Consider the following 25,253-nt stretch of genomic DNA (forward strand, 5'->3'; position numbering starts at 1 on the left):
GAGAGCATTGGGGTCACTGAGAGGAGGATTTCACTCTTAATTACTCAGAGAGAAAGCAGGCAGGGGACTTTCTCAAACTAATAGGGTTGTTCTCTGCTGGGGAAAGCAGCTTGAGATGGCCCAAGTTTCTCTTGCATCAGATTTTGGGCTCTGATTCACAGGCCTCTCCTGCCAGTGCCAGAGCTGGTGTCTGTGTGGCACTTGGAACAAACAGTTCAGCTTCCAAAACAGCTTACTTACTAAAGATGGTTATGTTAGTTCTGATAATTGGGTGTTCTTTGGAGACCAATGGAAGAACTGACCTAGTCTGCTTTATTTTTATGCCACTTTTATGGAAGAATTATGTTAGTTTGTGCTGTGTATATCTGTGACTCCATCTGAAGACCTCAGTATTCCAGACCTGAAAGCTCCCACCTCTCTGCCAAGTAGAAAAATGTTATTGTCTAGAGATTAGTCCAGTGAGCAGGGCTCTGAACTTGGACTTAAAATCAGCACTGAATTCCCAGTTCAGCCACTGAATGCCTTTGTGACCTTAGCTGTGAAATGGTGTAATCTTCTCTCTAGAATGAGGCTGTTAAGAGCAAAAAATATGGATTGTGATACTCTTGGTAATAAGGCTGCGAATGCCAAGGTAAATGTGGGCGATAAGTGTGTCTGAAGAGATGTCTTTTTCCTGGAATGCAGTGTAAGCAATGCGGACTCCCCTGCTGAAGTAGCATTGTCACCTTCCATCCATTGACATGTACTGCGGAGATGGGAACACCCTGATCACAAGCCACTTGGTTCTCTACAGGAACCGCAGGACCTGTTTGTACAACCACAAGCTCACATGAGGTGCAGCTACACTTCGCAGCTGTCAGTAGTTGCAGGGAAGAGATCTGTGTTGTCAAGTGCATGTGCACATGCAGGCAAGTACATTTTTCTAACTCCAGTTGACTCAGTTAAATTTATATCCTCTCATCTGTGCCTCCTTTTCATATGGCCTCTGCATAGGAAATAAATGCTTTGAGGGCTGAACATTCCCAACCTGTGCACAAGCAGTCCCCTGGGAGCCCTGATACAGGATTCTTGGAGCTGTGTTAGTTCAGTTTGCCTGGGAAGGCAGAGTTTTCAGTCCAGGAGCACCTGTTTGAGGAAGCTCACAGCAGCGGTGGGGGCCATCGGCAGATGAGGTCAGCAGTCTGAAGTGCCTGCAGAGGTCAGAGAGAAATGAATGGGTCATTTCTTTTGCAAATGAAGAGCTACAGCCTGGAGCAGCCGTAGCAGAGCCCAGCATGTGGGTCCAGGCTGTTCCTTTTATGAGCTGATGGAAATGGGGCCCAAAAGGACTTCCCTGATGGAGTTCTGTCACAGGCTTTGTTATCTTCACCTCCTCCAGCATGCACTGGGCATAGAATATGGATTGGGGGTTATCCTGGCTACCAGCACAGTCAAGAGGACGAAGGCTTTATGGCTGCATAGAAAACCTAAGGCTGCAGGGTATCCTTATTGCCATTCCAAAAGGAAAATCTTGTTTTAAGATGGAGAACACATGTTTCTTTCTGCTTTAGTGCTCCTTTTTACACAGCCTACACTAAAATGTGTAAATACAAGGGCTGCTTTAAAATAATGCACATAACTGAGTAACAGGGGTTAGAAAGCCTAGATTCTATTCTTCGTTCTGGTGGTAGACTGTCATTTAATTTGACAAAGCCCTATGAATGACTTACACCTCATGCCTCACTTTTTCTGTAAAATACTGAAGAATAGTAGGATCTTTTTCTAAAAACATTTTTAGGCTTTGGAATACAGAATGCTTTATATATGCAAAATGTTGCTGTTAGTAGCACTGTCTGTCAATGTAATATCTTTTGGACTACTTTTTATGCAACAATGTTACTTTGTCTGAATTGTTGATTTGGAATGAATTTTATGTTATATAAACAATGTCACTTCTGTCTTGAGTTTGTTCTTTCACTTCTTTGCAGACCACCAGGGAACTTCTTTCACTGTGAGATTGTAATGGGAGGTGGAGACACCTCGAGGAGAAGGTCGAAACAGACAACAGCAATTACAGTCAATAACATCTATGACTTGAGAAAATCTTGCCTCGATTACAGGGTTTTGTGTGGTCTGTGTGTGCCATCTTTCCTATGTACAGATACTTAAAATAAGGCAAAACATGGAAAGAACTGTTTCCCTTGTAGGAGCTCCAGGAGCAGCTTCCCATTATTATATGGTCTTTTCACAGCATCAGATAGAGTGGGGCAGGGTGGGGACTTTAAGGGGAAGGCAGCTAAGGTTGGGGTAACTGTGCTCACAGTTTTTCCTCACTGCTGTGCTGTTACAGCTATGACAAGCAACTGGAGGTTAGAACAGTCCTGGGACTGGCAGAAGGTGCACTAAAAAGGAAAATGAACTTAGGTTTAGATTTTATTTTTCAACCTCTGCTATGTGTGAAGGATTGTTTTTTATGGCTTTTAATCTCTGCTTTCCTTTAGAAACCTCAGGAGGACTGTCTGCCCTTCATGTCTGTTTTGACATGTTTTACATGCATGATAAGGAGCACAGCCACTCTCGGTAGGTTGCAGAAAGAGGACATAAAATCATAACATGTCTTCGGAGGGGTAAGCGTGTTCTTTGTTTCCTAGAAGCATCAGCCAGGTTTACACCACTTCGTATAAGAACTGCTGCAAGAGAAGATGAATGTTTCTGAGGGCTCGGGGACAGTTTCATGTTTGGGGTAAGACTGAGGTTAGCCATGGAGCCTGTGTCCAGGCAGTAATTTGACAGCAGACATGGGCACACAGTAATGCAGTCTGTGAAAATCACAGAAGCCTGCTGAGTTATTGTGAGCTGGAGGAGCTTTTCTGTTTGTGGGCACATGGGTCTGCCTGCCTCACATTGTGCAGACATAACTGAGACATAAAGGAGGCTGGCAAATTGCAGAACACTGATGGAAAGGGGGGACAGGGGGCTGAAGAAGAAAAGTTAAGAGTTTGTAGACAAAGGCCTCAAGCATAGTTGTGAATGCCTAGCAGGTAGTTGGTCTTTAAATGAAAGCATTTATCAAGTAAAGTACTGATTTAATGTGGGAATTGGATAGATATCTGCAAAGGATTTGCACCCTGTTTGCAGTGTGAGTACAGGAGGTGTTAACAGAGAAAGCAGTTTTACTTTCTACCAAGGTGTATGTTTGTTCATGTACTTAAACTATATAGGGCAGGCAGTATAGATGACATCATACAAAGTGAGACACAGACGACGTCATGGGGTATGGGCATATAATGTCCCCACAGATTATGACTGATTGTAAATAAGACATATAACTTGCTTTCCTTCTGGTAATACATTACCATACTGTGAGCTTCATCATTGGATTATCCAGGCCCTTGCACCAGCCACAGCTTGCTGCAACTTGCTGATGCTCTATATCCCCCCTGTCCCACAGACCCACTCCTGTTTTACCTTGGCAATGCACCCTACTCAGCATCTCCATTATGAGCAGCGCCTTTCTTGGACCGTACATTATCTCCTGTCACTGCACTGGGACCCCAGTGTTGTGATGTAGTTGCTTGGCTGTAGTTGGCAGTGGCTGTGATCAGACTGCACATCCGTGCTGTGCCTGTCACCGAACCGATAGAACAGATGCGTTACACAGCACAACCAGCAGCTCCATTCTGGTCAGTGTGTATCCCCTTTCTGTGCCTGTCAGAACTGTTTTAGGGAATGTAACAATTTCTGCGTGGCAGGTTGATAGGCAGTCCCTCTGTACTTCCCCCAGTATCCTACCACAGCTCTAGCTGGTGCACAGGGTTGTAGTAGTTTCAGATTGGTCCCTTGTTTCAATTTCTTTTTTTTTTAACTTTCAAAAACCTCCTTTTGAGCCTTGAACCATTCCTGCGCTGGAGGCTTGTGAATTAATTGCTAAGGGCTCACAAGTTGCTGATAGATGTGTGCAGAAACTAGCTACATGGTTGACCATTCCTGTAAATCATTGGAATCTTCATACGTTTCATCCTGGGCTTCTCCTTAAAAGCCCTTCCCAAACTGGATACAAGACAATGGATACCAGCAGGCACAGCTCCCAGTGACTACAGTATTGTCACATATCCAAAAGCCTGGTGGGAGGAGCAGACATTAGGTCCGAATTCATCCTGGCAGGGAGATTCAGCTGAGAGGAGGAAAAGAAGGTCAGAGGCAGCTCCAAGGAAACGGCTTTAGTTTAAAACGTTTCATTAAAGTTTTCACACTGGAAATAAAAAGTACGGGGAATACAATTTCTTGGCAGAGGAACCACATTTAGTAACAGTCCTGTATACATTTGGTACTGTATACAGAAGGACACAAAATATATCCCTGGCTATCTCAGCAAAATTATGGGTCCTTTTTGTTAATGTGACTCTTCCAAAATAGTTTACATAATCTGGGGATGGTTGTTTTTATCAATATTGATAAAAGAAATTCTTTTTCCAGTAGACCATTGCTCTCTGCTGGTAGCCATGCAGCCTTTGCTGGGCAGACTAGATTTATCTAAGTAGTGGATCAGTGACAGTCCAGCTGGGAACACTATTGGGATGCTCACCTCACATTGTTTCCCTTCCCCTCTGTGTCTGTCTGAATTTTCCTGTTGTAACTTAGTAAGATAATCACAGTCACCCTGTTGATTTGACGAGCTCTTTTTTTGAAGATAGTTCTTGCCTGCCACTTGAGCTTTGTTGCCTCAGGATGTTTTACCTCCTCATGCAGGCAGGGTTGGGAGTGTAGACTGGCACACATGCCTGCGAGATTTAGCAATGCAGGGTTATGGCAAACATCACCAGTGAGGAGCTAGGAAATGGGATGCCAGTATGTCTCATCTGTTTTCTTCTTTTGGGACATAGCTTGACCAAAGAACTGAGCAGTTGAAATGTCACAGAGGAGTATGTGGTATGGATGGATTTTTTAACAGGAAGCCAGGATTAGTCTACATTGCATTTTTTTCTGGTTTAGGTTATAGGTGAAAAACTTGGAGGGGCTTTGTCATTACATCCCAGTGGCAGTTTTAATTTACTTTGGCTTAGAAAGAAGTGTTTCCCAACAGACTGGCAAAACAGAAGCACACATACAGTGCCCTGCAAAGGTCATTCCTGACCAGACCCTGCAACAGCTGAAGTACAGATTGTCAATTTTTCACACTGCCAACCCCTGTGGCATGTTTATACCCAGGTTCTTTTGTCAGTACGTAAATAATTTTTACGTTCTTCACTGACTATGTGAGGAAGTGTGTTGTCAGGGCCCTGGGTGCACCAGCTAACTTTACAACTTCTACCCCCTCTCCTGCAGGTTTGGCTGCTGGTGTTCAAGGTCTGCCCTTGAATGGTGGAGTGTAGCCTGGGACCAGAGTGCTGTGAAAAGAGCTGTGTGCCAGAGAGCTGGGGAGGAACCTGATGGGGCCTCCCACTTCGCTTGGGAGCCATGGCACAGAGCTGCCCTTGTCCTTGGTCCTCCTCTGGGGTAGGCTGGGGGTGTCTGTGCTTCGCTGTGGACCTTGCTGATCCTGACTTTGACTTTCTGGCTTGGCCTCAGACCTGGCTCATCCCTATGGGTTTGTTTGACAGTCATTGGGCTCCTGGCTAAATGTGGTTACTGTCACCAGACCTGCTCTGCTCTTCTTGCTTGGTCACTGTGGCACTGTGCCCCTTTATACTGAGGTCCTGTCTCTGCCGGCCTTGCTGTCAGCCTGGCTTGCCTTTGCTCCTCCTGCTCCCCAAGCTCCTCTGCAACTGCCGCATTGCCCTGATCCTGGCATTGACTGCAGCCTTTTAGACGCAGCATCTCCATCTGTCTGGGAAGTCAGAGAGTAAATGGGCAGCGATACGAGAGACATTGTGGCATCATGCTGATTTATTGCTATGACAAATAAGGAAGATGTGGTGTTAGCTTTGCCTCCCTTCATTTCCAACTTCCTGGAAAGACAAACCTAAAGTCGAGTCTATTGGGAAGAGCTCGGACCGCCAAGAAAACAGCCGGCAGGAGGAGCTCTGTAGACATTTCGCTGGATCATTTTCGGGCAGTCATATAGCTCCATGTTTCAAGGGCATCGCTTTAGATCTACTTTCTTGGGACTTCCTTGCAGACAAACCACCAGCAGCAGCAGACAGAGGCAACTTCGTGGTATTGCAGTTGAGCAGCTCCAGTGATTTATTTTTAAATTTTTTTGAGACTTCTGAGGTTCCTTCTCCCATTGTGATGCCTTTCTGTGTCATTTTTTGAGAAAATTAAGGTGTTCCTTAAGATCCTAGGGTTTCTTTTTAGTCCCTGGAAGGGGACAAGTGTTTTATATTCCAAGAAAGCTAGTGTAAGATTTTGTGGACAGCATCCTAACCCCAGAGTAAGGAATTCAGAAGCAATGCTTGTCTTTGAAAGATATCCTCCTGGATTCCTCATGACCTCTGAGGGGACCTGTAAGCAAAGAGCTCCAAAACATATCAGTACCACTCTGAATATTGCCTGGACAAAGTTATTCAAATAGTTCTGCCTCCTTGTGTACAGTTCATCTTTTTCTTCTCTGAGAAGCAGATATGAAGAACAGTAGTTGCCCTTTTGCACAGCACTGTGTTCTCTTTAGTTAGGTGCAAAGTATCACCCTGCTTCTTAAAGCCAGTCCTGCAGCCCTGAATTGCGTGGGCCCCATGGCCATGCCTCTGCATCACCTTTAAAAAAGAATTAAGATTTTTTATTTTTTTTTAATCGGTAAATTCTTTACTTTTTTAAAATCTGCCCTTCAATTATCTAGATGGGAACTAGGTGCCTTCTGGTCTTGAATGTTGCTATAATAATTATTTTGATCCTGACTGTGCCAGAAACTATTCTAATGCATATCAGTGTAAATTAAGTCAATAGAGATTCTTCAAATTTATCCTGGTGTTCAAGAGAATGGAATTCATGCACTTCAATTTACAGCTTATTAAGTGATCAGAATTAATGAACTTGCAACAACCTTTACTGTTCTTGTTTACATGTTTTCTTCCTATTCACTCATAATGTACATGATTCAGAAAAAGCAGAGTTGAAAAGGCAGTGTGTGGGTCAGATATGTCCCATGGAGCACAGCATTGTGCTTCAGGGTGTAATCATATTTGTAAAGCTGTTATGTAGAAATGGCACCTTCTGACTCAGCTGATGCACAGAAACCCAGCTCCTTTTTCAGGACTCTCGCAGCATTCTTAAAGCAAGAAAAATATTTGTACTGAGGAACAGGGAGGGTGTTTGTCAGTGTCACTGGAATTTAATAGAACAGAATAGTAGAACAATTCCTCCTGGTTTTGGTGTTTGGGGGGAGGGGTGTTGAGTATTTTTTCAGTGTGGTACCACATTTCAGTTTGGAGGTTGGGAATAACGCAAACCATCAGATCCACCTTTCCTTTTATTCTGAGATTTGGAAGTCATTTGGGATGTCACCAAGAAAACCTCACAGAAACCCTCTTTTTCCCAAGACCAACTGAGGGTTATCCCACTGGTTCATTCAATTCAGAGTTGGAATGATGGAAGGTTCTCTTTGATTTCGTAATGTTTAAGGCTAAACTTGTGAGGTTGCCTGTTCATCTGGGCATCATTTGTCTCTGACTTCGTGGAACACAGGACAACTTCTAAATGCTTCATCTGATCAACAGCAAACATTTCAGAGACTTTCTGTTATTACTGGAGAGAGGACACCACTGATGTGCGAAAGTACTAGGAAATCAAAAAGGGGAAAATAGGGGAGCAGTAATTTACATACCACTCCATTTGTAGGTGAAGCAACTAGGTGGTGGCACTCGCATACCAATGTTTTTATCTCATCTCTATCAGTCTAGAAAAGTGATCATGTTAGCACACTGGAAGATCTGTCACCAGATAAATACAGGGCTTGTACGCAACCTCTGCAGAGCTGGAGGAGAATGGAGATCCGAAGTTAGAAGGAAAAAGGGTGGGGGATGCACAGCAACCCCAATATGAGGTAGTTTGAGGGTACCCCGCTACAGCAGCAGTGTAGATGTGTGCACAGAAACCCTGATAGTGACATTTAGAGGGCCCATTTACTCAGGGAAAAGTTAGATGGGGCATTAAGATGCTATTGTAGGAGAGAATGAGGGATTCCTGAGGAAAATGTTGGGATCACAGCAACCTATGCACAACCTGGGGCACATGCATGCCCCAGGCGTTGGAGGGGGAGCTGAGATGTTTGGAAAGGAGGCATTTGTGCAAGAGGGGAATGCGGCTTATGGAGTAAATCCTTGTATAAGAGAGCAAAATCTTCAAAGGAATGGCTGTAGATAGTGAACTACCCTCAAGAAATGAGAAATAGAGGGCTGGCCAGCTGTCTTGCACTGAGCAGCTGGGCTGACAGAGCTGCTAAGAGCAAGGGGAGCCAAGGCAGCAAATGGGGAAGGTTGTTTCAAACCGTGTGGGCTGGTTCTGTATGTATGACTTGCTGAAAACCAGAGAAACTAGTTAGTAACTCAGGCAGGCTTGAGTGGAGCCCAGGGCTGGACAGAGCTCAGAGCAGAGCCACACTGTGAACTTGGTCCCTGCAGAACAGTTGAAACTGCCTGCCTGGCTGCTTCTCTCCATGCTGGCGTGGAGGTGGTGCATCTCAGGGGCTACTGGGCAGTCCTTGTGCATGAAAGCACCATGCAGAGGCAGGTGACCTCTGGAAGTTGATGTATAGCAAATTCCTAGTTCTTTTTACCTCTTTTTGCTTACCAATGTTAAAAGATGAGAGAGACCCTCAGAGGAAAGACTAGTGGAGTGATACTGGACTCATTCTGAGGGCTCGTAAAAACGGGGTGGGGAGAGTCCATGCTTGCATTTGAAGAAGGCAGAGCATGCTGGATTCACAGGACTCGGCTTTAAGTACAATTGGCTTAAAATTCTGATGGAAAACCAAATGTGTCTTAATACAGGTTTCAAGTACTGCTCTATTTTCTGAATTTGTTACCTTTTTTCTTCTTTCCTCCTTAGTGCTAAGTGTTCAAGCCCACAAAGCAATAACTTCATAACACTGCTAGTATTTCAAAGTTCTGTTTCTTTAAGAAGTTCATAAAACTTGTCACAATACCCCAGTAAAGCTCTTTCTGCAGCGCTATCTAATCCAAAGTAGTTTGTATCAGATTTATGTTCTGGCAGCTCTGTGATAAACTTGGACTCTACCACATTACAAACACAAAAGATTACTTAAAGTTGTTGTTACCGAATTTGAAGGACTCCTTTGTTTCATGGAGTCCACACCCTTGTAGCAGGGTTCTGGTCTCCAATGGCTCTGCACCTCATACTTTTACAATCCTAGGCAGCCTGGAACAAAGACATTTCCACCAGTGACAATTTAATATTTTGGTAGATTTAACCTGTTCTTTGTGTTAAAATTGTGCATGTCAAAAACCCACAGAAGATATAAAGCATTGGAGAATTCACTGGGGTCTGGTATTTTGACCAAAGAGTCTGTGAGATGTAAATGTTAGATTTCTCCTCTGTCATAAAAGTCCCCTTAAACCTGATGTCTCAATTCATGAGGCTTCCCTGAAACCCTGGATGAACCTTGTGAAGTTCCTAGAAAAGGAAAATTATGCAGAAAATTATCAGACTCCTGATTCCCCTGGTGTGAGACCTTGCAAACTTGAGCCTGAAAACATAAAGGACTGAAACTATGATGTCAGTCACACCCTCAACACAAAGATTATAGGTGTAACTAGAGGAGGAGTTCATCACAAAATCTCTCTGATCTGAAATCAAGCAGAACTCTGGAAACAGCTGCCAAATACCCAAGGCCAGAGACCTCTCATTCTGGGAACAGTTCTCAAGTTATCCAGTGCTCTAAAGCTTGTTCTATCCCCAGTTTATGGGAAGAGGAAATATTATGGACATCCATTGTAGAAGTTGGAATGTTTTGTTTGGTTTTTTTGTTAAAATGAATCTACATTTGGCTGAAGGAGTAGTAGTTTTTCTTACTATGACTCCAGGAGAAAAAGACACTGTTTCTGCACTTCCAAGTGAGAAGCTCACCTTGTAACATCAGGTGTACCCTAGGGGTGGTAACTAGCAGTGACTACAGTACAGTCATTAATAGTACAATGGTCTGTACTGTCTAACTGCCCCTGGAGCAAAAGATCAGTTTAATAATTAACAAATTCATCTTTAAATTACCTGTCTTGAAAAGGTTATATATTACTTGTGTGGGACCATGCAACCTGGTCTCTATATTGTATCTGTAATCATGACCATCACTATTTTGCGTCTTCACTGTCTGATTCTGCTGACATTTGTAAAGCATTCACGGAATCTGGAGTTTTTCTTCTAGTGTTATATCCCAAACACATGACTCCAGCTCAGTGGGATGCTGGTGCAGGATCACTCTGCATTGCTCTAAGACCTGTTGGAAGTTCAGGCGTGCAAAGGCAGCAGCTGAACAGGGCAGGGACAGGCAGAGGACACAGTGAACTTATCAGCTGGCTTCTTGTTTCCAGCCTTATGCTCTGTACTGTTGTGTTCTGCTGTGAGAATCCTTTAATTCTTCTTCCCTTTGGGTCTCTAATACTAGCAGATGGAAATCCAGCTCAACTTTCAAAAACTTTGAATAATTTATTAAGAACAAAATTGTTGGGTCTGAGAGCTGGTTCCTTCTCTCTCTCTTTCTCCTTTTCTCTCTGCAAACTGCCTTTCAGAGGCAAAGTTTCTAATTACAGGTCAGGGAGGCAGGTTTAATCACACAGCAGAGCCCTTGATGCAGCATTAGAGAGTGTTATTTATACACCTGAATTAATAGGGATGCAGCATTTCAGTTGAGAAGAATAAGGTGGTGTTCAATTTCACTCTTTTTATGTGAAACAAACCACATCAGATTCACTGGGCTTTTTGACCTAAATTATTTGGATTCTGAGTAACTAACAAGTAACCGCTGTGCAGAGCTAGAGCAAAAAGAAGCAAGAATAGACAGAACTGCTCACATAGCAGGGGAACAACAGAAGCAGGATGTATCAGAAAAAGCTGGGAGGGGATAGAAAGAGGAAGCCACTGGGGAAACTGAACAGGGTAAAAATACATATGTAGCTGTCTGTCCCAAGGAAGACTTTTGGAGAGTGGCAGCATCCACAGAAGCTGAAGGGCAGTCTGCAGTATGTAGGCATGCACTCGGACACCTCAAAATATTGTTCTTTTAAGGCCAAGAATAGGAGAGGTGGAGATGAAACCTGACGCGTGTGAGGAGTCCCTTGTACTCTATGCTGCAGGGAATGGGATCCCTGCACCGTCAGCACTTAGAGTTACTGTCAGCTTTTACTGGAGGTATTGGTTCTGTAGCACTGAAAAGAAGTGGGGAGTCCTGGGTGGGATTGTTCCTGCAGTGTCGTGAGTTCCAATGTGACTTATTTACAGCAGCACAGAGATTAATTTTCTCTGCTGTTTTGAATACGAAACTCACAATCCCTGTGGACTTTCATCCATTTTTATTTCTGACATACATAGTTTGGTTTCATGTTTGTTTTTCACTTGGCTGCTTGGAAAGTCTGTGAATATTTCTAGGAGTTTTCTGGACTTCTTTTAGGGTTAAAAAATGGGAGACCTGTGCCTATGTATCTGATTCTCTAAGTTATGGAATACACTGAGTTGAATGAGATCCTGGGGTCTGGAGTCATTGTTCAGACCCTGTGATAAGTTTGTGTGTCTCCCACTAGTAGATATGTTGGGCCATGTGATGGGAAAGGACCCACAACACCAAACTATTCCTTCTAGGAGCAGTTCTCCTGGTTGTGGTTAATGCACCTCTCCCACAGCATGTCCAGGTACCTGCAAAGCTATGAAGCTCGCTGTGACCTGCCAAGCCAACGTATCTGCCATGTGAAAATCCCAAAGCGACAGAGAGTGAGCATTGCTATGCTTCAAAATAGCTAAAATGCAGGTTCTGTGGGTATGGAGCAAAGCATAGCAGCCAGAATACTGGGTCTTATGCTCAGTATGTGAGACTTGGCATGGTCTTGAGTCCTAGAAGCTGTATTTTGCTGCAAGTGGTAGATTTCTAGAAGCTGTACTCAGCAGTCTCTAAGGTAAGAGACAGATGAATGCAACGCAGTCAGTATCAATATGATATATTACTTAAGGAAAAAAGGTTATCTACTTTTGTAAATTTGCTTTCAATCCCAAGATAATTTTTTTTTTTGTTTAGTATACCTAGCCTGTGAACCTTGTTCTCATGCGTGTCTGCAAATCATTACCACAGCGCTGGAGCAGTATGCGCAGGGAATAGAAACTGATTCACCAGGTACAGTGTCACAGTGCTCTGGCCATTGGATCCGTCAGGCAGGGCCTCCAGCAGTATGTTGGGAGCCAGAACTGGGTTGCAAGGTGGGTGCGAACTCAGTTGCAGAAAGGAGGTCACAAGCCTGAGAGAGCAAACAAAAGAGGAGTCTTCAGCAGAGAAAGATGGAAAATACTGCTCCCCTGGACACAGTGGGAGCAGCCCAGCTATGCTTCCTAGGCGTTGCATTGCCAACAGGAGATTTTCTACCAGGCTGCAAGGGAGGAGGATGCAAGGTCTGTGTGCACTCTCCCTGTGACATCCCTGTTATTACTGTCACATGCAGGTGGCTGACACCCGCCGTGACAGAGGCAACCAAGGGTTTGGTGTTGTGCTGTACTAGACAACTTGTCGGGTGTGTGATAGTCAGGCTGCCCTTCCTGTGGGAGGAGATTTAGAGAGCACTGTTGCTTTTTGGTACGTATGTGGTTTTCTCCTCCAAAAATAGAGCAAAAATCTGTTGAAGTGGGAGGATTTCAGAGATGGGAGAGGATTAGCAGTGATGACATGGATGGTCATATTTCAGGGCAAACACCTGTAAATCAGTCTAAGCCTGTAAGTAGCAACCTATTAAACTGAGTTCACCTCAGCAGCGCTCACCCTGTGTCTGTTCAGGAAGGCTGGAGCCAGCTACTCAGTCCTCAGAGTAGAGTACGGCTGGTGCTACAAGCTCAGCCTTTTCCCATCTTCCGTACCAGTGCAAATGGAGCAGCTATGGATGTTTACAGCTGACAAGACAAAACATTTTAAAGAGGTGATGACATCTTTTAAATACATCTTCTGCATTTCTGCTTCTGTCTTACCCCATTTCTGACCCTTCTTGGAGATCTGAAATGCTTTTCCTTCTTGTTTTGTTTTTAGGGGCATTTTAGTAGAGAAATTCTTTTTAATGTTAGAGATGTTAGATCAAGTCTTCCAGTGTTGCCCCTTCTGTTCAGCAGCAGGGCTGCTAACAGGGATGTGTTGACTGGTTTTTAGAGGTAAAGCATACAGCTGTTCTAACATCCCATGCCCTTTCCAACCTGCAGATGTGCAGTGAGAAATCAGGATATTAACTTGAATCCTCTGTTATTGCCACTGGCTTCTCCTCTTTCAAAAAGGACTCTGCCATGTGGAATTTCTGAATGAACTGCTGTAAACTATCTAGTGAGGATATATCAAGCTGTAGCCCTACAGCTTGATATACTTGGTTTGTTGTACCAAATTTACCATTACCCGTTTAATGAACTTTGCATAATAGTGTTAGAAAAACATTGCCTATAGATACATGACTTAACCACAAAGTGTTAATGATTGTTAAGTTCCTTTGTGAACAAACACTCTGTACCTGTGACCTGGTGGTGGAAATGTTACACGGTCACGGAGCTCAATTCAGTTCTGTCATCAACTTCCAGAGTGATTTCTGACATTACAGTATTTTTCTGCCTGGGTTCCACTATTCCATTATCCTGGGTTTCTAGAAAAATAATGTCAATGTTAGCAAGGCTCAGAAGACATATGAGATCTTGGGCTAGCTCATGCGTGCAACTGAAATTGCATAAGGAAAGCATCCTTATCTTTTCTGATATTTAATTTTTCTGTTAGCTGCTCTCCCTTTTACATAACTTATGTGTGTGTGTATATATATACTTACTTTTATATAAATTACTTTATATAACTTCTAATTTACAGTGAATATTGCTGTGAAAGAAAATCCAGTCATTTCAAATATTAGGTTTTAATAATAGTTTATAAGTTTTCTTCCTTTTTGAAGGAAGCTAGCGAAGTTTCATCATTCTTATTAGCTTGTCACTGCTACATTGGAGTGTAGGTTTATACAACGTTTTCTTTGTTACAGGGATTGGTAGTAGATACTTCAGAGAAAGTATCTAGTATAAGATGATGTACAATAGAGAGACACTTGATTTCTCACCTAGAAGGGAATTTTCTTCTGTAGGTAGGCAGAGTGAATATCCAGCAGGAGCTGAGGTTCCAGCTCTGACCTCAGCACATGAGCTGGTCCCATAGGGTCTAATAAACTGCAGATTCCAATAGGACTACATCCTTTCTTCCTTCAAGCTAAGCATATATTTAAGTGGTCTACTGATCTCAGACTACAGGTATGAGATCTGTTAAATCCATTAATTTGTCTCCTATTTGATGTAACTGGCTGTTCCAATTAATGGTATAAATGTCTTTTTCTGTCATGTGACTACTAATAGAAGGTGCCCAACTGGGCATTGTTCAGAGCACAGCAGTGCCTTCAGTGCAGGACTAGACACACTTCCGAGTGCTTGTCTGCCCCCTCTCTCCCTTGTGTTTGTTTTCTTGAAGAAATAAGCCTGGCTCACCTGATCATGGCAGTTGAGAACTCCACCACATTATGGAGCTATGTTATTTTCTTGGATGTTCTCATGACCCTGCAGACATTGCAGGTGATCTCTGCTTCAGGCTGGCTGCTGTGTCTGGCCACTCTACCAGATAAACACAGATGAGCATCAAAGTCCAGAACAGCATGTTGTGAACAGTGCAGACCTGTTGTTTTCTTCTGTCACTTTGTGTTCATGAATAGCAACTTGTATTGTAAAGACTGAGAACTATGCCTGAGTAGGTTCAGGGAGTGACTGGAGTTCTAGATAGACAATACACATCTCCTTGCACATCTTCACACGGGTGCTGTTGCTGCCCTGCCTGTAAGCGTCGGCATTCCAGTGATGCCGATGCTGAATTTTCCAGAAGGAACTGGAAATAAAGAAACAGGACCGGTTCAAGAAAGCAAGTGCATTTCTAATGTTTCCATGTGAGCTCAGTAAGGTAACTGCTGCAGACCTAACATGTTCTTAAGAGTCACCATTCCTTCAGGTCAGTTACATACACTGTTCTCCCAAGAAAAAAAAACCATTGGTATTCAAAATAATTTGCATCCAAAGAAATCAAAGTGAATGTCATCATGCCTGTTTTACAGATGCAGAAACTAAGATTTCAGCAAGGTTTTATGCAAGTGAGAGAAAAATAGGAGTCAAATCTTGTATAAGGATGCTCTTGTAAATACGTGTCGTGTGTTTTCACTAATAAGTGCTCAGAATTCCTTCTGGCTTTGGAGATTGGGTGTTACTGGGAACAATTGGTGTGCCTCTGAGAAGCTGCATTCATCACTTCAGTATTGTGCTGATAGTCGCTTTCCTTGCTGAAACACATTGCCCTAGTTTCCTTCCAGGAACCATGGGTCTTAATTTCTTAAGAAACTTTTGTTAATTATAAACAGTTTTTGGAGTAGGGGAAGAATCAACCCTATCAGAAAGAAGATCCAGTTCTGCATGTAAAGAACAATAAAGGTCTCACCGTGGCAAAACCTTTTCCTGGATTTTCCTTTCTTTTGGGAAAGGCTACACCTCTGTGGGAAGCATGGTTGGCCTTGGTGAGCCACTGGCATACAGCTGTTGATTAAAAAATGCAGTCTGTACCATTGCCGGAGTAAAGAACATTTCATTTTCTAGTAGGCATAAAGAGTTGCCAGTGTCATTGAAATTTTGTAGCTCTGAATAGTTGCTGTAAATTTCATCTGGGCAATATCCCCAATTGTGTTAGATATAATTACATTCAAAGTCCTTTTTAATCATTTATTTGGAACATGTCCCAAGATTCAGCAGTTTTGGATTGGGACAGAAATTGAATTATTTATTATCAATTAGAGGTTGTCAGAGCCTTTGACACCACGTCGAGCTGGCATTGTTTGGTATCTGTATTAATGATCGTATAGATAAAAGCATGAAATTATTGGTTAGAAAGCTTTTATTCTAGGCTGAGAAGGCTAGTTTGCATACTTGGCTGGATGCTTCCCTACACTCACTGTCATTATGGCTCTGTTTAATCAAGTCAGCGTTGCCTGTGGAATCGCTTGCCCATAAATTGATGAATTGAGTGTAAGAATAATTCCCCCTAGATGGAACCCAGTTGCGACTTCCCTTGCTATCCCAGCCCAGCACATTTAGACTCTTCTGCTTTGGCTGTGGTCTGCTATAGACCCTGGAACAATCTTTGTCACATCTGTTCTTTTCTTATGAGAGCAATTTATTGATGGCTATTGGTGCTATGGTAATGCTGGATGCTGAGCTTTTGTTCCCCCAGGTGAGGGGATGGAGATGATAACCTCACAGGTGTTCTTGAGCTCTCTTCACAGCTCTCTTGTGCATCCTTCTCTCATCAGTGTGGGTCTTAAAAAGAACGTTTCTTACTGTGTTTTGGCACTTTGCGAGAAACCTCAGCTTAAGAGGAAGATCAGCAACAGAAGACTGCATAGGGTGATCCCAGATACATTGTGCAGAATAAGAAGCTGCCAGGAAATCTGAGGAAAGGAGCATGGAGAAGTGGCAGAGGAGAAAGGATGCTCATGTGACATGTCATCCCCATGTCTTCTGCATTCGGCTGTTGCCAGAGTTAGTATAGCCTTAGTGGGAGAAAGAGGAAAAAAACCGCAAACCTTCTGAGGTCACACTTGCACAATTTTTTGTAGCAAACACATATTTTTTCTGCCTGCACTCCAAGCTGCTGGAAGCAATGTGCATTAGACCAGTACAGAGACTGATCCAGCATGTTACAAGATATGATTTGAACAAGGTTATAAGAAAATACATGCTAGATCCAGGGATAGAGCAGGAACTTCTCATATGATAGATAAAATAATTCATGTTATAAGTCTCTCACCAGTTCTATGCCCCATTGGAGTCAGCTTCCCTCGTATTGATGTTCCGTGAATTCCAGTATTGTTTCTTGAAATTGTTGCAAATTTCTCAGTGGGATTACTGATCTGTTAGAGGTTTTCTTCTTCTGATTTTTTTTCCTGCTTCACACACATTTATGAAAAACAGGGTTGTCCTGCTGTCACAAGGAAATTATCACATACACCACTTTTCCAATTATTTCATTACAGCAAAGGAAACTGCAACTAGAGACAGACAGAAGTTCTCATTTTACTGGGAAGCGTTGAGATTTCAAAACCTTTTCCATTTCAGAATGAATCATATTTTAAATCAAACTTTCTTACCAAACAAAACTCTAAAAACATTTTGTTTTGATCAGAGCAGTTCCTCTGATTTCAGTGTCTTAAAACTGAAAAAAGTTATTTTTTATAGTTTTATGTAACTTTATATATTTATTTTTGTTTTGAAAAGCTCTTCCTAATAACATCCAATACACTGAAAATGCCAAAATAGGCCTTTTTGACATTATTGAAATACCTCATTTTGTTGAACAGAAAAATAGCCATATTTTCCAAAACAGTTGGGTTTCACCAAACATTTTTCCTTTAGCATTCCTACACATGCAAACACTCATTATCTAGACAAATATTTTAACACTACGTAACTTTCATTCTTTTCAAATTGGTGCCTGTATTGTAAGAAGTACCTCTTCCAGTGAGCTCATTTGGAAAAGCTGAAGCTGCATGCATCCAACCTCTCAGGCTCAGTACTGACTTCCACAAAGGAAAGTATGCAAGTGGAATTCCTGGAACAGACCTCTCTTGAAGTATGTGCTTTGTATCAAAGATGCTATTTCTCAAGGAAAAAAACCCAACAACCAAAACAAAACCCAAGCCAACCAAAGCCCAGCTCATAACAACAAATCAAGAAAAATAAACCCACTTTTGTTATAAATCAGCTTTTGTCTTGACTTGCAGAAGGTGCAATGGCCCCTTCATCCGCTCAAATCCTTCTATTTAGGGGGAAAAAAAAAAAGTAGAAACGGAGAATGTGGCATGTTGAGCTGCGGTACAAATGTGCCGCAAACCCTGCAAGCAACTTTTCTTTCTCAATCTGGTAGTGGTGTTTCTGATTCCCAACCTCCCTCTTCAGAAGCTGACAAGCAGCAGCAACTCTCAACTGAGGCAGACTTTGGAAATGACTAATTAAACAGTGATTGCAGGATTGCTTCCTGACCTGGGTATCAGACCACAAGGGTGAAGCTTCATAAAGATAGAGTGAATGCAGGAAGCAGTCCTGCATATTTCCACAATAGGGGCATTATGGAGACATGCCCTGGAGGCTGCTTGAGACCTTGCTGAATGGATCCTGATACCATCGGGGAATGGAGTACCTGCTAGTTCAAAGCAAGCCTGAATGCAGGTTTTAATCCTTTCTGACAATTGTTGAGAGGAAATGGCCTTTCCTCTGACCTTATCGTTGTAAACAACAACTAGTCATCAGGTTTGTCCTGCTAAGGGAATAGTCAAGGTCTATGCAAGGATTTTACTTCAGGGTTTTTTTTTTCCCTTCTTCTCTGATTACAATGGTTTAATTCTCTAGACCTGAAATGCATTCTCACCCCTTAATATGCTGGCTTCAGGTACATTCTTTCTTAATTATGGAGTCCATACGGCTCAGCCTGGTTCAAATTAGCTCCCTCAGAGCTGTAGACAGGCATCCTGTGGCCAGTTGCAGTGCTCAGCCCTGCCTGTGGTTGTTTTTGTGATGGTTGTTGTGAGATGCCTTTTGGATACACCAGTATCCCCACATCTGGGTGTAAGACAAGCTGACAAACTCTTCTAGCATGACAGAGAATCACTAAGAGCTCTTTTCAAATGGCTAACAGGCGGGATGGAGGACTTGCTGCTGGGCACCATTAGCATGGCAGCTTTAATATGATAAAAGGATGCATACACTTCTGGAATTGCAGTAGTGGGTGGGTTTAACTCTGTGGATTCCAGCTTTAATGCTAAGACAATACAGATGACAGAGGAAATGAGACAGTAGTTTTTGCTGCTCCTGGAGTTCGAGCCAACTATCTGTTACCAGCAGGACAGGGTGATGATGCAGAAGAGAGCCGACCTGCTGTACTGACAGAATTTCAGGGTGATGAAATCCACTTTCCCCCAAATTTGTGCCGAGCTTTGCCACTGACAGGCCCCCAGTGTTGAGAAGCCCATTGCTGTGGCCACCTGTAAGCATCCCCTTCCCAGTTTCTGCTCATCAGGTGCTATGTGGTGTAACAGAGATCAGCTGTCACAGCCTTTCTAAAAGGGAATTCGCAGAGCTATTAGGAGAGCACTTTTGTACCTGATCACAGACCTTGGCAGGGTATAGGAGGTTACTGATGGCTTTGTGTGAATGGCTTTTTAATTTCAGTGGAGGTTATGGGTAGCACTTACATGTCTGCTCTTTGGTTCCTCCACGCTAAGTCAGATAGTAAGCTAGAAGAGATTTCTCCCTTGTACTGCACAGCCTGGCTGATCGCTGCAAAATGAGGGATGGGCCGTAGAAGTCAGCGTGCCTGGGCTCTCTGGAATTCACAGCTTTTTTTCACTGAAGCAAAAGAACATTTCTTCCCTAGGTAAAGACAATGAATTGTAATTCTTTCTTGTTATCCTAGTTGACCCAGCTTAACTGCTGGCTCTGCTTCCCTAGCTTGTAAGGGCTCTTACTACATGCTTTGACAAGAGAAACGTGGTGTATTTTCAGTAGGCTGAAGCTCACTATATTTAGCTCTGTATTTCTAGTGAAAAACCTATAAGGGTCTGCAAATGAGGAAAGGTTAAAAGCTGCTTTCGCTGGTTTTGTAGGAATGTCCGAGTGGGCTGTGGTAGACTAAGGGGAGACTGGTAGCTTTTTGTAGAAAGCGTGGTTGTTTTTCACAATTATGTACTACCTGTGGTAAGTGTGGGCTGCGTTTTGTGTAACGTGTTTGTGAGCAAAGGGAAAAGCCTGAACACTGGGGGGAGCAATCTCTGAACACTGCATATATCCTCTGCCAAGTGGATGGTCAAGGTCAGGGCCTCCAGTGGTGAGGGAAACGGGGTTGGATCTGCCCTGCGTTCTGCCTCTGGCACCCGCATGTGCTGTGGCTGTAAGCAGACTGTACCCAAGGGGATGGGTTTCTCTGATTTTTCATTAGGGATCTATGGCAGTGGGTGGAAGAGGGTGTTGTAGTAAGTATTTGCAGTCTGTCCTGTAACCACATGAAGTTGTTTGGTCTGATCCATACCAAAATGAGTTGGGGTCACTTTGCTTTTAGTTTTGTTCAGAAAACAACTATACAAGACTGTGGCCCACATGTGCCAGTGAGACTGAGATAAGTAAGTGGGAAGGATTTCAAGAAGCTCTGACGTGATATGCCTGAAAGGATTTCCTTTCCTCTCGCCCTGGGGGTTGACCCTAGTGGCAAGGTCGCATAATTAGGCTGCTTGGAGATCTGGTCGCTGGGTGCGGTGCGTCCTCTATACCTTGCAGGACACCAGCAGGTCGGGGGGGGCAGTACTGCCATCCCACCTGCCTTATGTGCGCTGTCTGCATCATCTGCGCACTGTCTGCATCAGGGTCACGTTATCAGAAGACTGAAAGGAAGGATATTGGAGGACGTATTCCCCTTTCAGTTGGGATTAATGCAGTATTTCCGAAAGAAACACTCTTTCCACCCTACCCTTCTCCCCCCCGAGATTTACTTGTTCATGTATTTGCAGGTGGTAGCTCTTTGCCTTGTTGTGGTATTACCTGTGCTAAGGAGAATCAAAAGCTCAAGCACTTACTGATTCAGTAGCGGGAGCAGTTTCAACAGTGATAAAATGCTGTTTCTCCCTCAGTTATGGCATACATATCACATTTTCTCTTCCCACCCTGCGGTTCCCTTTAAGACTTTTTGAATTATTTCCTCTACTTTATAGAGCTGTAACAAAGGACGGGTGGCTGGATCACTGTGCCAGCTTTACCTGAGTAAAAGGGGCCACAGACAGGCTGAAAGGGCACTTGTCAGCAGGCTACTAATTGCATGTGTCCATCAGCAGGTTGTCCTTCTACCGAAGAATGTTATCTTGAGATGAATCCATAGGCAGCACAGAAGGGTCTTGTTGAGAGAGGCAGACCAGGGAGCTATAGAGTGCTGCTACTTATCATGATGGTGTCTTCACAGCAGGTGCAAGAGTGAAAGAAGAGCACTAGCTATGTGAGAACTGCTTTGCCTTGCAGTGATCATGTTAAAAGGGAGTACGCTTTGCTTTCTCATAAGGGACCACTTGCATTGCATTTTGCGCTGCTCTGCCACGTTTCTGGAAGTCTGCGGTAACTGGTTAGCATTCTGTGGTGCTTGTTGTGGTGAGTGAATGCTGCTTTTCCTGCTTGTTCCCATGCGTGTTGTGCTGTGACACTTCAAACGCACTGTTTGTAAAGAGGAGCAATCTTTTTCTTTCAGAGCTTAGTGAATGCCATAATGGACTGTCTTGGCAGTCTTTGTACCTGAGATTTTTTAAAATGTGTTTTTTTTCCTGTATAGCAGCAGCACGGTTTGCTGTTCCACACAGCCCAAGCTCTGGAAGTGCCTAAATATTCTTGTATGGCTCAAGCATTCCCCGTGGTCTCTCTCGGAAGTTTCTCACAGAGGCCAGGGAAAAGGGCAGTTACTTCAAGATAGTCGCACGTGGTTAGACTTTTTTCTGATCTACTGAGAAGTAATCACAATTGCTTCCAGATTGTTTCTTTGACTCAAAGAAAGCATCACCAGACCTGACAGGGCCTCATTCTCAATGTGGGATATATTGTAATTAGGATGTGTATTGCCATCAGCACCCTGAGACCCCAGGAGAACATGAGCTGAGGATTTTGCTTCTCTGCCTGTCTGCCTTTACTGAATACATGTGAGAGTTTCATGAATATTTTTGAAGCAGGTCAAATACTTGCCATCACAAATCTATAGAGGCCCTAATGAAAGCAATCCTTTGAGCTGGAGTGAAGGTGGATTTCTCGTTCCTTACAAGAAGGCTCAAGGAGCACTGGAATAATTTTGAAGCAGTAGGTAATGCCTGTGGAGTGAGTTTTTTCTCTGAAGCTGAGCAGGTGAGGTTCTTGATCTTCATTCAGCTGTAGTCTGTGCTTAGCACATGTCTGGGGGCAGTGGAAGAGCCAAGTAGGACTGTGCAATGGCAGTGATATACTCGATATGGAAATGGAGACGCTTCCAAAAGTAAGTTTGCTGATTATATGGCAGCAAACAACTTGGTGTTAAGGAGACTTGGGCTATGGTACTTCTTTAGTAATGGTAATTATTATTATTATTATTATTTATTTAGAGGCACTTACATTCTTAAATGAACACCTCACAAACATAATTACCCAGGAAAACGTCACAAGTGACACTGTTGGGAGGTGGGGGAAACGGTGAAACTGAGGCGGTGTGTCACCCCCTTGATGCCTCCAGAGTAGAGGGAACCCCAACACTGCTGGAATTTAGTTTTCATGCAAAATGGCTCATGGGATCCTCCTTAACCTGACCAGGCAACAGGGGTGTGCCTGAACCCTCAGAGGGCTGGGTGGAGGTACAGGGTGTGAAGTGCAATTCAGGTGGGGTGACATCAGAAGCTGGTAAGACTACACATCCTTATCGCTTCAGAGCCTGACTGCCAAAATGTCTGGTCCAATATTAGCCCCACTGATTGACTGAGAAATAGGACTACTGAGGAGCCAAGAGGTTTATCCCTGAGCTCAGTGACAGTACTGAGAATAGAAACACATATTGGCAGAAGAACTTGCTGTCTGCCTGGAGAGCCTGGAACACCTAGCCATGAGGACTGAGGAGCCTGTATTTAGCCATTTCTGTCTTTGGCTCTTGCAAGTGGGCAGGAATTTTCCTGTGCTGTTGTGCCAGTGCTGATTCTGTGCTTAGGACCAAGTTTTGTTCTATTTCCTTGAGCTCATGCTGCTATTCACTGACTTATGTTGCTGGAGATCTCGTTCATGGTTTGGTTGCATCCTGAACTCAGCAAAAGACTGGTAAGATCCCAAACATTGCTATGTTCGTAACTAGAGGTTCCCTCCTCCTAAGGCGAATACAAGATCACTAATCTTCTTTCTGCACTCATGATGCCCATGGGGCTGGAGATGAACTTCTGCAGCCCTGGCTGCTGCTTGGGGATGGAGTTGCTCGCAAGCCGGGGAGCCTGTGTTTTGGAGCCTGATGTTAGGTGTGGAGGAGGAGGTGTCCTCCCTCCTGTTCCTCAGCAGCCAGAAGGTTTTTCTGTTCTTTAAGCTTATGTACATCCAGGTAGATTTTTTTTTTTTTTTAAAGTAACAGAATAATCTCTTCTCTGGCCTCAGTGCAGGAAATCTTATCCCCAAACTGTCTTTTTTTGTGTGTTTGCTTGGTGTTGCCTTAGAGCCAGGGAGGACCTTTCCTGTAAACTCCTGCACAGAGGAGGCCTGTTGCTGTGAGCTCTTGCATAGTAATTAGAGGAAACAACTTTGGGCTCCCACCACTGATTACGCAACGGGGCTGGATTTGGCGCTGTTTGTCACCATGCAGCCTAGCACCAGCAAGCTGGTGCTTCTGTCCTGAAACCCCTCCTTCGCCTGCATCCCCCCCCTCTGGGGAACCGCTTTGCAGATTGCAGGAGTTTCTGTCCCACAGTCGGCTCCCAGGTAAATCCTGTCTGCGACCTATCAAGGGAAATCGTAGCCCCTCAACAGAAACGGTCCAAGTTTCCAAGGCAACTCTCCTCTAACCCTATGTTGAACATTGCCTCCTCGTTCCCATAGAAAGTTGCCCGTTAGTCTCGTCAGCAGCTGCTGCGGGGCGCATGCCACCTCCAGAAAAGTTGTCCTTCGCTGGGCTCTTCATTGCTGTAATGAGGAGCTGGGGGGGCACGGGTGGCATGTGTTGCTCAGCCCTGCCGGCCCCCCAGGCAGGGCCCTGCCAGTCCTCAGGCAGGGCACCGTGTCCAGCCCAGGAGCTGCTTTTGAGCAAGCAAGAGGGTGGTTGTGCCTTTCCACCTTCCCAGGGAGAAAGAGGTGCTTGCAGCTCCTGGGAGATGTGCAGAGCAGGAGGCTCGAGTGCAGATGGGGCTCTTAGGTTTTTTTGGTGAGCGGGAAGGTGACAAGTGAAGAAAAAGGACACGGTGTTTTATTTAATTAGAAAAACTAAACTCCCTAAAACTAGCCTCCGAAGGGCCTCCGTTGTCATCAGCTGCACAAAGAGCTGTGACAAATGAAAGGAACTGAGCAGAGAAAAGGCTGCTTTCTCTTTGTGTCTCTTTCCCAGCTTCTGTTTGCTTTGCTGTCTCCCTTGCTCCCATTGATCAGGCATGTGGAAACATTCCTCCTCCTGCGCTCCCATTGTGGCCGCCCGGTTGCCAGGCTGCCGTTGGCTTGAATAACTTCACTAAGCCAGGCCTCTCCAAAACCTTGCCATCAGGCGTGCTGGATGCAGAGCCAGACGCTGCCCTCCCATCCTCCTCCTCTCCCTCCCCCTCCCCGGCAGCACAGGGGCGCAGTGAAAAAATGTGCCAAAGAACAAGGGAGGTAATGCAGAGCCCCAGCTGGCCCAATGTGGGGGAGAGGCGCGAGCTCACCCTAAGAAAATAGGGGCAGCAAGGAGGGGACAATGGCCAGCCTGGGTCGCTGCCTTAAAAAGAAGGTGGGTGGTGGTGGTGAGGGCTGCTAGCCCGAAGTTTCTGAGCAGAGAGGGGACAAAAAGGCACGTTTCCAGGGGATACAAGCTAGTAAAGCACAGTGAGGTAAACCCCAGCCTTGTTCCCCGTGGAGGGTAGAGGTGGCGAGGACAAAACAGGAGGCAGCAGGCAGCCGGCTGTGACTGGGAGCGATTTGTGGCCAGCTCTTGCTGGCTGCGCCACAGACATGTCCCTTCAGCAAACAGGGCACCTTGGGCCAAGCTCACCACTGCCAGTGACTTCTGCAGCGCCTCTTGTTTCGGTGGCATTGCACCAGCTGCTGCTAGAGGTGATGCTGGTGCCTGGTGCAGGTGACAGCTCTGGTGCGGAGCAGGGCTGCACTCCCGAGCAGAGTGCGAGGGCAGGCCGGGGGGGGCTGTACCCCTAGGACTTGCCCCTGGGATTAACTTGGGCAAGCTCTGGTGCCGAAGACATGGGACTTGAGCATGAGCCAGTGGCCCAGGGACGTAGGGGGCTCGTGCTGTCGCTGCGGAGGGGCTGGCACCCGACAGAATGTGCCTGCAGCTCCGCTGCTTACAGCCATTATTATGCCGGATACGA

General features: G+C 44.5%; 1 long non-coding RNA gene across 1 annotated transcript in view; it reads left to right on the top strand.

Moving 5' to 3' along the window:
* Nucleotides 1–25,253, top strand: part of LOC114011019 (uncharacterized) — a 46,043-nt gene that overhangs the window by 5,392 nt on the left and 15,398 nt on the right. The window contains exon 5 of the long non-coding RNA XR_008745813.1: nt 685–2,559. This is a non-coding gene — a long non-coding RNA (uncharacterized LOC114011019). The remainder of the gene's footprint in view (nt 1–684; nt 2,560–25,253) is intronic.

Source organism: Falco peregrinus, chromosome 2 (genome assembly GCF_023634155.1).
Source record: "Falco peregrinus isolate bFalPer1 chromosome 2, bFalPer1.pri, whole genome shotgun sequence".
NCBI classification, from domain to species: domain Eukaryota; kingdom Metazoa; phylum Chordata; class Aves; order Falconiformes; family Falconidae; genus Falco; species Falco peregrinus.